The sequence below is a fragment of the Callithrix jacchus genome, chromosome 5 (genome assembly GCF_049354715.1).
Source record: "Callithrix jacchus isolate 240 chromosome 5, calJac240_pri, whole genome shotgun sequence".
NCBI lineage: Eukaryota > Metazoa > Chordata > Mammalia > Primates > Cebidae > Callithrix > Callithrix jacchus.
Genome location: NC_133506.1, coordinates 124,322,826 through 124,336,497, shown reverse-complemented (window position 1 = coordinate 124,336,497; position 13,672 = coordinate 124,322,826).

Genomic DNA, 13,672 nt, shown 5'->3' with positions numbered 1-13,672 from the left:
TCCTGGACTCAAGCAAGCCTTCCGCCTCAGCCAGCAGCAAAGACCATCGGTGTGCGCCACCATGCCCAGCTCATCTTTTGTTGTTGTTTTGAATTGTAGTACAGATGTCTCACTAGATTACCCAGGCTGGTCTTGAATTCCTGAGCTCAAGCAATCCTCCCACCTTGGCTTCCCAAAGTTGCCTGGCTCATTACAGGCATGAGCCACTGCACCTGGCCCATAAGATACATATATTTTTATTAAAACAATGCAGTGATTTGTTTTGTTTTGCTTTTCTGGTTTTTTTTAAGAGACAGGGTCACACTCAGTTGCCCAGGCTGTGCACTCACACCTCACTGCAGCCTTGACCTCCTGGTCTCAGGCGATCCTTTCACCCCAGTCTCCCACGTAGCTGGGACTACAGGCATGTGTCACCACACCTGGTTAATCTTAATTTTTGGGGGGGAGTCTTGCTATGTTGCCCAGGCTGGTCTTGAGCTCCTGGACTCCAGTGATCCACACACCTCTGCCTCCCCAAGTGCTGGGATTACAGGCGTAAGTCATCACACCCAGCCACTTAAAGAATTTTAAGGCTGGGCATGGTGGCTCGTGCCTGTAATCCCAACACTTTGGGAGGCCAAGATGAGTGGATTGCCTGAGGTCGGGAGTTCGAGACCAGCCTGACCAAGATGGAGAAACCCCATCTCTACTAAAAAAAATACAAAATTTTCCAGACGTGGTGGTGCATGCCTGTAATCCCAGCTACTTGGGAGGCTGAGGCAGGAGAATGGCCCTGAACCTGGGAGGCGGAGGTTGCAGTGAGCCAAGATGGCACCATTACATTCCAGCCTGGCCAACAAAAGTGAAACTCCGTCTCCAAAAAAATAATAACTTGATGAGCCTCTTCCCTTTTGCTTCCTTGGAGCTCTTCTATTACACTGTCTCTCATTTAGATTCTCTTGTTTTATGTATGCACCTCTGTTGATTCAGGGCCTGGCCTGTAGCCTGGGTAAAATATTTGTAATGGTAGTTCAAATAACTTTGATTCTCTCATAGAACACAGACATGAGTAGATTCAGCTTAATGTGAATGGCTATAAAGTGGCTTCAAAAATGAAAAGGAAGCCTGGCCAACATGCTAAAACCCCATCTCTACTGAAAATACCGAAATTAGCTGGGCATGGTGGCACAAACCTGTAATCCCAGTTACTCAGGAGGCTGAGGTAGGAGAATTGCTTGAATCTCGGAGGCAGAGGTTGCGATGAACCAGGATCATGCCACTGCACTGCAGCCTGGACAACAGAGTGAAACCCTGTCTCAAAAAACAAACAAACAAACAAAAGCCTGAGAAGGGTGTAATAATATTTCTTTCTTTCAAGGTTAAATCTTTTATCCTCCTTAATATTTGGATTGCTTATCTGGAGTCTTCTTGGCTGACTTTCCAAATTTTCAAGATATCTGTTAATATTTAAAGTTCTTCTAGCATGCTTTTAAGGCATAGCGGTAAGCAGCACAGGCACTGTGGCTTCAGAAAGCCATGGGATGGAGTCCCAGCTGTGCCCCTTACTGGTTGTGTGACTGGGGAGAAAGGATTATGAAACCTGTCCGAATCTATTTCTTTAGTTCTGAAACTGGGATAGGGTTTTTTTCTAATAAGGATTACATAAGATACAGTAAACACTCAATAAATGCTACTTGTTCTTATTACGCACTTACACCCTGAAGAAGTGGAAACCGCCATTTGCTGTAGTGATCCAGAAAAACCAAGTGTAGTTGTTGGAATGAAACATGACTTACTGACCTTGAGTGTCACCTGGGGGTGACCCAGTGCAGCAAGAATGGATGAGCTTAACCAGGTGTGGTGGTGCGCACCTGTGGTCCCAGTTACTCAGGAGGCTGAGGTGAAAGGATCACCTGGGCTCAGGAGGTTAAGGCTGCAGTAAGCCAAGATCATGCTACTGCACTCCAGCTTGAGCAACAGAGCAAGACACTGTCTCGGAAAAAAAAAGAATAAAAGAATAAAAGAATGGACCAACATCATATCATCTAAGCTCATAGAGAGAATGACATAGAAAAACCCCAATTACTTTGTATTGAATCATCGCCGTCAGAGGACTGAGGTTCATAGATCAGCACCTTCACTCCTAGGAGGCATGGAAGCCAATTTTTTTTTTTTTTTTTTAGACAGAGTTTTGCTCTTTTTGCCCAGGCTGGAGTGCAGTGGTATGATCTTGGCTCACTGCAACCTCCGCCTCCAGGATTCAAGCGATTTTTCTGCCTCAGCCTCCCAGGTAGCTGGGATTACACGTGATTACCAGTACAGCACGCCCAGCTAATTTTTGTGTTTTTCGTAGAGACGGGGTTTCACCATGTTGGCTAGGCTGGTCTCAAACTCCTGACCTCAGGTGATCCACCTGCCTCGGCCTCCCAAAGTGCTGGGATTACAGGCATGAGCCACCACACCCAGCCAGGAAGCCAATTTATAATAAGTTTTCTTGGTAAACATGGGTAACTAGTTGATGACCATAATGGTCCCTACCCCTCAAAGTTTGGTGCATCCTCTTTCTCTCCCACAGCCGTGTGAAGACACAACACAAAGTTGGCCATCTGAGGACCAGGAAGAGAGCCTCCCCAGAACCCAGCCATGCCGGCACTTGACTTTGGACTTCCTAGCCTCTGCCGTGAGTGATAAATGCTTGTTGTGTAATCCATCCAGCCTATGATACTCTGTGACAGCAGCCCAAGCTGACTAAGACACTTGGCAAGTCCATCTCCACAATAAGATCTGAGCCATCTCCGCCTGGAAGTTGAGGAGATGGTGTTGAGGAGAATGACCAAAGTTTGTCTCTTTTTTTTGAGACAAAGTCTGGCTGAAGGGCAGTGGTGCGATCTCAGCTCACTGCAACCTCTGCCTCCTGGGTTCAAGCAATTTCTCATGCCTCAGCCTTCTGAGTAGCTGGGATTACAGGCATGCGCCACCACACCCAGCTAATTTTTGCGTGTTTAGTAGTGATGGAGTTTCGCCATGTTGGCCAGGCCAGGCTCAAACTCCTGACTTCAAGTGATCCACCCTCCTCCGCCTCCCAGTGTGCTGGGATTGTAGATGTGAGCCACCACACCCAGCCCAAAGTTGTTTTTCTCTTTTACCTTTCATTTTCTATTGTTGATCAATCTCCTCCCTCTTTTTTTTTTTTTTTTTTTAGATAGGGTCTTGCTCTGTCACCCAGGCTCAAGTGCAGAGGCGTGATCATAGCTTATTGTAGCCTCAGACTCCCGGACTCCCAGGCTTTAGCCTCCTGAGTAGCTGGGACTACAGATGCAGGCCCCCACACTCAGATAATTTTTGGTTTTTTTTGTAGAGGTAGGGTCTCACTATGTTGCCCAGGCTGCTCTCATATTCCTGGGCTCAAGTGATCCTCCAACCTTGGCCTCTCAAAGCACTGGGATTACAGGTGTGAGAGACAACATGCCCGGTCCAACCCCCTTTCTGATTGCCACATTCTTAAGATACGTTAAAAGAGGTTAGAAGTGTTTTTGTAAATATGTCTTTTTTTTACATACTCCAGTTGTAACCAAGTCTTGCTAAAGAACTTTCTGATCTCTTAAGGTAACTTTACATTTCTTTCCATTAGAACTTTATATTTCTTCTAATCCATACGCATTGGTTTTACAGTTTTACAGTTTTGTAATTGCCAAAACAATACAGGATTCCCAGTCACATTGGAATTTCAGATGAACAATTAGTAATTTTGTTTGTTTGTTTTTTGAGACAGAGTCTTGCTCTATCACCAGGCTGGAGTGCAGTGGCATGATCCTGGCTCATTGCAACTTCCGTTTTCTGATTTCAAGCAATTCTCCTGCCTCAGCCTCCCAAGTAGCTGGGACAACAGGCACACACCACCACGTCCGGCTAATTTTTTGCACTTTTAGTAGAGACGGGGTTTCACCATGTTGGCCAGGATGGTCTTGATCTCTTGACCTCATGATCCACCCGCCTGGGCCTCCCAAAGTGCTGGGATTACAGGTGTGAGCCACCGTGCCCGGCCACAATGAATAATTTTTTTAGTATAAGCATGTTCCATACATTTTATGGGATATACTTATATTAAAAGTTATTTGTTGTTCATTTGAAATTCTAGTTAACTAAGCACCCTGTATTTTTCTCTGTGAACCCTCACCACACTCTCTCCAAGGGAAATCCTGGTTCTCTATTTCCAAACTGGTGGAGGTGGTGGTGGCCTCATGATTGCTCCTGTAACCTATACACAGTTCGAAGAAGCCAAGAAAGGTAATTCTGTATGCCAAAAAGACACATACCACACAAATAGCAAATATGTCGCCATGCAAGGCACAGTGCTGGATGAGTCACAGAGAGTAACGTCTGGTAAAAACACAAGCCCTCAGGTGCGGTGGCTTATGACTGTTATCCCAACACTTTGGGAGGCCAAAGCAGGTAGATCACTTGAACCCAGGCATTCAAGACCAGCCTGGACAACATAGGGAAAACCCCTCTCTACTTAAAAAAAAAAAAAAAAAATTAGCCAGGCGTGGTGGCTCATTCCTGTAGTACCAGCTACTCAGGAGGCTGAGGTGGGAGAATCACTTGAGTCCAGGAGGTCCAGGCTGCAGTGAGCCATGATCGTGCTACTGCACTCCAGCCTGGACAACAAAGTGAGACCCAGTCTCAAAAAAATAAATACATAAACATTAAATTAAACTTAAAAAACAAAAATGTTAAAAATACCGCTGGGTGAAGTGGCTCACGCCTGTAATCCCAGCCAAGGCAGGCGGATCACCTGAGATGGGGAGTTTGAGAACAGCCTGCCCAAGAGGGAGAAGCCTGTCTCTATTAAAAACACAAAAATTAGGCCGGGCGTGGTGGCTCAAGCCTGTAATCCCAGCACTTTGGGAGGCGGAGGCGGGTGGATCACAAGGTCAAGAGATCGAGACCATCCTGGTCAACATGGTGAAACCCCGTCTCTACTAAAAATACAAAAAATTAGCTGGGCATGGTGGCGCATGCCTGTAATTCCAGCTACTCAGGAGGCTGAGGCAAGAGAATTGCTTGAACCCAGGAGGCGGAGGTTGCAGTGAGCTGAGATCTCACCATTGCACTCCAACCTGGGTAACAAGAGCGAAACTCCATTTCAAAATAAATAAATAAATAAATACAAATACAAATACAAAAATTAGCCAGGTGTGACGGCAGGCACCTATAATCCCAACCACTTCAGAGGCTGGGGAGAATCACTTGAATCCAGGAGACAGAGTTTGTGTTGAGCTGAGATAGAGCCATTGCACTCCAGCCTGGGCAACAAGAGAGAAACTCTGTCTAAAAAAAGAAAGAAAGAAAGAAAAAGAAATGTGAATGCCAGGCCAAGGCAGCATAGGCTGGGCCTGTGCCTGGTTCAGCTTGGACTCCTCCGCCACTAGCATATAATAATAGATGCTCAGTAAATGCTTGCCAACAGATGGACTTTGCTTCTGGGTCACTGGGAAACACTGAAGCTATCTCACAGGGATGACCCAAATGAAAGCAGTGAAAGGAATGCTGGAGTGGGCAGAGAGGCTGACTGGAGAAGGTCCACGAGGCTTCTGCAGCCTTCTGAGGAGGGTAGGCGAGAGCAGGACTGAGGAAGGGACGGAAGTATGGAGAGAGCCTCGTCCTCAGGAAGCATTTTGTTGATGGGCTGTCAGGATAGGAGTGGATCCCAGGGGCCTGGCTGTGGTCTCCAGCCTCACCATGAAGTCACCATGTGACCCCAGGCAAGTCATCCCCTCTCTCTAGGGCTCAGCTCCGTGTCTGTGCATCAGAGGAGTCAGATGAGAAGTTTCCCTTTCACTCAGACTGTGGTGCTGAGATTTGGTGACTGATGTAAAGCGTGGGTAGGGTGGCGTCAGGAAAGGGAAGGAGTGTCTAGGGTCAAGATAGTTCTGAGGAGGGTGGGGAGAAGATGACAATGCTGTGGGCAGAAGTAGGAAGTCTCAGGACAGGGAGCTGAACCTGGGCTGGGAAGGTGATGCGTGGGCAGCTAGGGGAGCTTGGAGGAGAAGAGGGCACAATGCCACAGCAAACAGGCAGTGGGGGCAAAAATAACAGCCAGCTGGGAAGTGCCCTCTGCAGCTGGGTGTGAAAGGCTGAAAATGTCTCCGTCCCCAAAATATACCCACATCCTGATCTCCAGAACTTGTGAATACAAGGGTCTTTGCAGATGTGATTAAGTAAGGGTCTTGACATAGAAGATTATTCTGTATTACATGGGTGGGCCCTGAATACCGTTCTCTTGTTTTTATCTTGTAGAGATGGGGGTCTTACTATGTTGCCCAGGATGATCTTGAATTCCTGGCCCCAAGTGATCCTCCCACTTCAGCCTTTCAAAGCACTGGGATTACTGAGCCGCTGCATCTGGCCAGTGCAGGTATCTCTGTAAGAGGGAGGCAGCGGGCCATTAGACACACCGAGGAGAAGGCTGTGTGAAGATGGAGCAGAGAGAGATTTGAAGATGCTGGCCTCAAAGACTGGAGTGATGCAGCCACAAGCCAAGGAATGCTGGTGGCCACCAGAAGCTGGGAGAGTCCAGGAACTGATTCTCCCCTGGAGCCTGCAGCAAGTGCACAGCTGAGCAATATGGAGTTTAGACTTCTGGCCTCCAGAACTGTGAGAGAGTAGATTTCTGTTGTGTTAGGCTACCAAGAGTTTGTGGTAATGCCAGCAGCCATTGGAAATGCATACACTGGGCCATCTCACAAATCCCTGGCTCTGAACTAACAGGCAGGTCCCTCCTCAGGCTCCAGTTTAAGTGCTTTGCTTGTGTTGCCTTTTACTCCTCCAGTGAGCCAGAGCGGGAGGACCTACTAGTATACCCACTTCTTAGAGGAGGAAAATGAGGTATTGAGAAATCAGATCGTCTTCCCAAGGTCACGGAGTGGGTCTGTGATTCTCACTGATGTGGGTGTAATGCCAGGGGGAACACTTTTCACCATTCTGCCACTCCGTCCTCCAGCTATGAACATAGATTTCTAAAAACGTTATATACACCAGGGTTCAAGTTCTGGTAAAGGAATCAGGGCCTCCCTCTCTCAGTGCCCCAAGTCATAAAAGTTATTATGTATAACAACAGCATTTCACAATCCCAACTCAGTCACAAGATGATGGCACATTAGTTTGCGCTCCTCCCTCCTAACCCTGCTGTGCCACAGGGGAGCAAACTGGGACCCTAAGAAGTGGCAGCTTGCTCAAAGTCATGAGGCTCGTCCCCTGATAGTAGAGCCAGAATCAGAAGCCAGTTCAGAATTTCCCCACTCAGCACACAGAGTACATTTTAGGAGTAAATTAGGCAGCTAAAATGTGAAAAGTAATGGGGGCTTAGTCACATGATCCTTGCTATTGAAGACAGTCCCAAGACCACTGCCCAGAATTAAACTATAAAATCAAATGTATTTTCCAAACACATGCAAGATGCCTGCCCTCCTCCAGAGGTGAAAGGTGGCCAGGTAAGCCAGACTGGGCACCTCCTAGGGCACTCAAGATCAGGGGAGGACATGTGCCAGAACAAGTCCATTGGCTGATGGGTGGCCCATGAGGACTTCCTCCAGTGGGGCAAAGTATTGAATCCATCAGACTGGCTTCCTGCAGTGGGCTGGACAATTTGTAGAGGACTGGACAACAGAGAAAGAGACACAGGGCTGGGGTAGGGGGCAGGAGAGAAGACCCTGTCCCCAGAGCAGCCTTGGGTCCTGGCAGCTTTCCCTCCTCACTCTTCATCCTGAAGGAAGCCTCTCTGGATTCTCCATTCTCACCATGGAAGAGTGAGCCTCTCATGTAGCCCTTAGGGCACAAAACAGAGTCAAATGTACACAATAGGCAGGTCTACTCCCAATCCTTTTGCTTGGCGTCTCTGCGTTCAGATTCCTGCATTGTTTATTCCTTTGTGAAGTGATACACTTACCAATGCCTTACTGAATTAACTGTGCTGCCTGTCACTCTAGCAAATCCACTCTGGCCAGTGGGGTTTGCCACAGTTCTCCTTACGGGTCCAGGAGGGCTCCCTGCTGAGCCAGCTTCAGACGGAGACCACAGCGTGTCCTCCTTTTCATTCTCCAAAAGCCAAAAGACAATGGGGTTGAGACCAGCCTGGCCAGCATGGTGAAACCTTGTCTCTACTAAAAATACAAAAAATTAGCAGGGCATGGTGGTGTGTGCCTGTAATTCCAGCTACTCGGAATCTGAGGCAAGAGAACTGCTTCAACCTGGGAGGTGGAAGTTGCAGTGAGCTGAGATCGATCCACTGCACTCCAGCCTGGGTGATAAGAGTGAGACTCCGTCTCAAAAAAAAAGAAGATGGGGTTGGGGCCAGGCAATCTGGGACACCATTTTCTTTCTATTAATCTCGCCTGAATTAGTGTTGAAAGATGAATGTTAAGGCTTGGATGCTGTGGCTCATGCCGTAATCCCAGCACTTTGGGAGGCCAAGGTGGGTGGATCACTTGAGGCCAGGAGTTCGAGACCAGCCTGGCCAACATGGCAAAATCTTCTCTCTACTAAAAAATACAAAAATTAGCTGGGCTTGGTAGCAGGCACCTGTAATCCCAGCTACTCAGGAGGCTGAGGCTTGGACCTGGGAGGCAGAAGTTGCAGTGAGCCGAGATCACATCACTGCACTCCAGCCTGTGCAACAGAGTGAGAATCTCTCAAAAAAGAAGAAAAGAGAGGGGATGGGAGGGGAGGGTTAAAACCGTCATAGTTGAGGAATGTTTATTATCTGCCTGAACACAATGCTATCTTTAAAAAATAGCTATTTCTCTTTACTTGAGTCACAGAGGGAAAAAAAATTGAAAAAAACAGCTATTGTGTGTTTTCCTATAGTAAAAATAGAGGAGAACTGAATTCTGTTGGGCATGGAGTTAATAATAATTTATATCTGTGGTGCTCAGCCAACCATGTGGTTTGGGTGCTTGTGAATCTTACTGACAGATCCTATTAATATAGGGCTGAACTTCATTTCCACCCTCCCTCTTCAATCATCATCAACACAGCTCCTCTCTTGGGGGACTTTTAGCTCAACTATCACTGCAGGGTAGCAAAGGTGATGCTCCAGCTGAGAATTTCACACACTGGTTTCTGGTTTCTTTCTTTTTTGCTTTTTGAGACAGGGTGTCACCCTGTCACCCAGACTGGAGTACAGTGGCTCCATCCTGGCTCATTGCAACCTCCGCCTCCCAAGTTCAAGCAATTCTCTTGCCTCAGCCTCCCTACTAGACAGGATTACAGGTGTACACCTGCTAATCCCAAGTAGCAGGAATTACAGGTCACACAGTTTAGTAAACACAGAAGCCTGGATGAATCCAAGTCCCTCTTATGCTAAAGCCCATGTTCGTGTTTACCAATTATAGAAGCACCCTTTGGGTGATAAGAAAATAATCACCCAAATTTACCAATTAGAGAAGAAAATTTACCAATTATAGAAGCACTCATTCCTTAAGGAATCTTACAAAAAAAAAAAAAAAAAGAAAAGAGAAAAAAAAAAGCAGCACAGCGATTCTCTAGACAATCCATTAGTGGACACAGTGGCTCACCCCTGTAATCCCAGCACTTTGGGAGGCTGAGGTGGGCAGATCACCTGAGTTCAGGAATTTGAGACCAGCCTGGCCAACAGGCAAAGTCCCATCTCTGCTAAAAATACAGAAATTACCAGCCTGGCCAACAAGGTTCAGCCTGGTCAACATAGTGAAACTACATTGATACTAAAAGTACAAAAATTAGCTGGGCATGGTGGCACACCACTGTAATCTCAGTTACTTGGGAGGCTGAGGCAGAAGAATCACTTGAACCCAGAAGTTGCAGTGAGCTGAGATCACACCACTGCACTCCAGCCCTGGTGACAGAGCAAGACTCCATCTCAAAAAAAAAAAAAAAGAAAAAAAAATTAGCCAGCTGTGGTGGCTGGCACTTATAATCCCAGCTACTTGGGAGGCCGAGGCAGGAGGATCACTTGAACCCAAGAGGCAGAGGTTACAGTGAGCTGAGATCCTGCCATTGCACTCCAGCTTGGGCGACAAGAGAGAAACTCTGCCTCAAAGAAAAAAAGAAAAGAAAAAGAAAGTCCATTAATTAGAGTTGAAAGCTTGAGTGAAAAAAATGTAGTGAGTTATATCCTATGCTGGAATCAGCAGTTTGGATCTCTTTTATTGTTGAGCAAAAAGGCTGTTAAAGAAATGGAGCACAGTAAGGCTGGCAGGAAAGCGCTGGCCCGCAGGGCTTCATTATAATGAGGCCACGAGGGGCTTCTGGCTGAGATGAAAGCTCTTGATGTCATGGAGCCGCGTAACTCAGTCCTTCATGCCTTCTGGTGTGGACCCTACTCAAGTCCAGGCTTTGAAACTGACTATGCTTACAACCTTTCTCCAATGAGGGCATGATCTCTTTATTCTTTCTGACTCTTTCATGATGAAAAGCTTCAAACTTACACAAAATTTGAAAGAAGAGAATCATTAACACCTAAGAATAGAATAACGAACAATTAATATCTTGTCACTTGCTTTATCTCTCTGTCTGTCTGTCTTTCTTCCTCGACTTCCTTCTTGGCTTCCTTGATACCCCTCCCTCCCTCTGAGAGCACCTGCCTCTCTGCTGCTCCTACTTGGACAGTTCTCCGTCCTACTCTTGAAGCCAAGGTTTCCTGCTAGCCCACTTCTCTCCTGACTCTAGGCTGTCAGTCCCCTAGGATAGGGATCCCCAACCTCTGGGCCACAGATCAGTATTAGTCCATGGTTTGTTAGGAACCGGGCCACACAGCAGAAGGTGAGCAGTGGATGAGAGAGGGAAGCTTCATCTGAATGTACAGCCACTCCCCATTTCTCACATTACCATGAGCTCCACCTCCTGTCTGATCAGCGGTGGCATTAGATTCTCAGAGCAGTGCAAGCCCTATTATGAACTGTGCATTTGAGGGATCTAGGTTGCGCACTCCTTATTAGAATCTAATGCCAGATGATCTGTTGCTGTCTCCCATCAACCCCAGATGGGACAGAAACCATTGTTGCAGGAAAACAAGCTCAGGGCTTCCACTGATTATACATGATGGCAAGTTATATAATTATTTCATTATATATTACAATGTAATAACAATAGAAATAAAGTGCACAATGAATGTATTGTGCTTTAATCATCCCAAATCCACCACCCCCACTTGGTCCAATATTTCCAAGACATGGAAATATTGTCTTCCATGAAACTGGTTCCTGGTGCCAAAAAGGTTGGGGACCACTGCCCTAGGACAATCTCCCTCCAACCCACGACTTCAGCCACTGTGCATGTGGCTTACATTCTGTGCTTTTATTTATCAAACCTCTCCACTGAGCTTGAGACTTGTAGATCCAGCTGCATCTGGATACCCCAAAAGGACCTCAGACTCAGCATTTCCCTCAGAGTCTACCTGGCCCACCCAAAGCTGTTTCTCCCCCCAGAAGTCATATTTCAGGAATGGCTCCACCCAGTTGCTCCCCCAGAAACCTGGGGAGCCTGCTAGGTTTCATTCCTTCCACCTGCTGCTTCCAAGTGCTCCGTCCAGTTTTTTTTTTTTTTTTTTTTTTTTTTAGGCGGAGTTTCGCTCTTGTTACCCAGGCTGGAGTGCAATGGCGCGACTTCGGCTCACCGCAACCTCCACCTCCTGGGCTCAGGCAATTCTCCTGCCTCAGCCTCCTGAGCAGCTGGGACTACAGGCACGCGCCACTGTGCCCAGCTAATTTTTTGTATTTTCAGTAGAGATGGGGTTTCACCGTGTTGACCAGGATGGTCTCGATCTCTTGACCTCGTGATCCACCCGCCTCGGCCTCCCAAAGTGCTGGGATTACAGGCGTGAGCCACCGCGCCCGGCCCCGTACAGTTTTCTTTCTGAAGTATCCTTTACATTCACCTCCTTCTAATTCCATTGCTAATGTATAAGCTCAGGCATCTTGCTTTTCCTGTATCTCAGCAGCCCTAAATTTGGTTCTTGCCTCCAGCCAGTTGTCACCCTCACTGGGATTACTGTAACATCACTGAGGTCATGTCATTCTGCTTCTTCTCTTTTTTTTGAGATAGCGTCTCCCTGTTACCCAGTCTGGAGTGCAGTGGTGCAATCTCAGCTCATTGCAACCTCTGCTCTGCCTCCCAGGTTCAAATGATTCTCCTGCCTCTGTCTCCCAAGTAGCTGGGATCACAGGAGTGTGCCATGCGTGGCTAATTTTTTTTTTTTAGACAGAGTCTTGCTCTGTCATCCAGGCTGGAGTGCAATGGTGTGATCTCGGCTCACTGCAACCTCCACCTCCCAGGTTCAAGCGATCTTCTCACCTCAGCCTTCCAAGTAGCTGGGATTACAGGCAACCACCATCACACCCGGCTAGTTTTTGTATGTTTCAGCGTGTTGACTAGGCTGGTTTTGAACTTCTGGCCTCAAGTGATCTTCCTGCCTTGGCCTCCCAAAGTGCTGGGATTACAGGCGTGAGCCACTGTGCCCAGCCTCATTCCACTTCTAGCAATGCTTACTGGCTTTTTATGCCCATGGGATAAAAGCCACGGGCATTGATCTGGCACGTGAGGACCTCCATGGCATGTCCCCTGACATTTCCTGGCATTACCTCTTGCTACTCATCCACCACCTTTCTATCTTCCAGCTGATTGGGGTTCTTGCTGCCACCCAACTTGTAAGCCCACACGCCTCAGTGCTTTTGCAAGTGTGATACCCTCTGTCTAGGATTCCCTTCCATACCTGTGTCTGACTCCTCTTGTATCACAGTCTCCCATATTTTTGTTTCCCTTACTAAACCGTGACCTTTTGGCAGGTGGGGATCAGGGGACTGTTTTTCCTCCTTACCCTCATCACCTTACTATTCAGGCCGGGCATGGTGGCTCATGCCTGTAATCCCAGAACTTTGGGAGGTCAAGGCGGGCGGATCACAAGGTTAGACATTCAAGACCAGCCTGGCCAACATGGTGAAACCCCGTCTCTACTAAAAATACAAAAAAATTAGCTGAGCATGGTGGTGTGTGCCTGTAATTCCAGCTACTTGGGAGGCTGAGGCAGGAGACTCACTTGAACCTGGGAGGTGGAGGTTGCCATGAGCCGAGATTGCACCACTGCACTCTAGCCTGGGTGACAGAGTGAGACGCCATCTCAAAAAAAAAAAAAAAAAAAAGAAGAAGAAGAAGGCGATTCAATGAAAGGTGCTTGATCAAAGCTAGATAAATGAAAGAACTCCTAGCTTTCTTACTGACGCAATGTTCCACCATCTGGCATGTAGCCTTTCCTGCGTCTTAGATCTAGGTAAATTTAACACATCTTTAAAGCCCCAGCCCAAACACCTTCTCTTCCACAAAAGTATCTCTGCCAGCCTTGGGAACACAGCAAGACCCTGACTCTCCAAAAAAAAAAGAAGTTGGGTGTGGTGGCATGCACCTAGGGTACCAGCTACTTGGGAGTCTGAGGCAGGAGGATCACTTGAGCCCAGGAGGTTGAGGCTGCAATGAACTGTGATCCCACTTTTGCATTCCACCCTGGGTGACAGAGTGAGACCCTGTCTCAAAAAAGAAAAAAAAAAGGCCAAGTGCAGTGGCTCACACCTGTAATCCTAGCACTTTGGGAGGCCGAGGCTGGAGGACCATCTGACGTCAGGAGTTTGAGACTACCCTGGTCAACATGGCAAAATCCCATCTC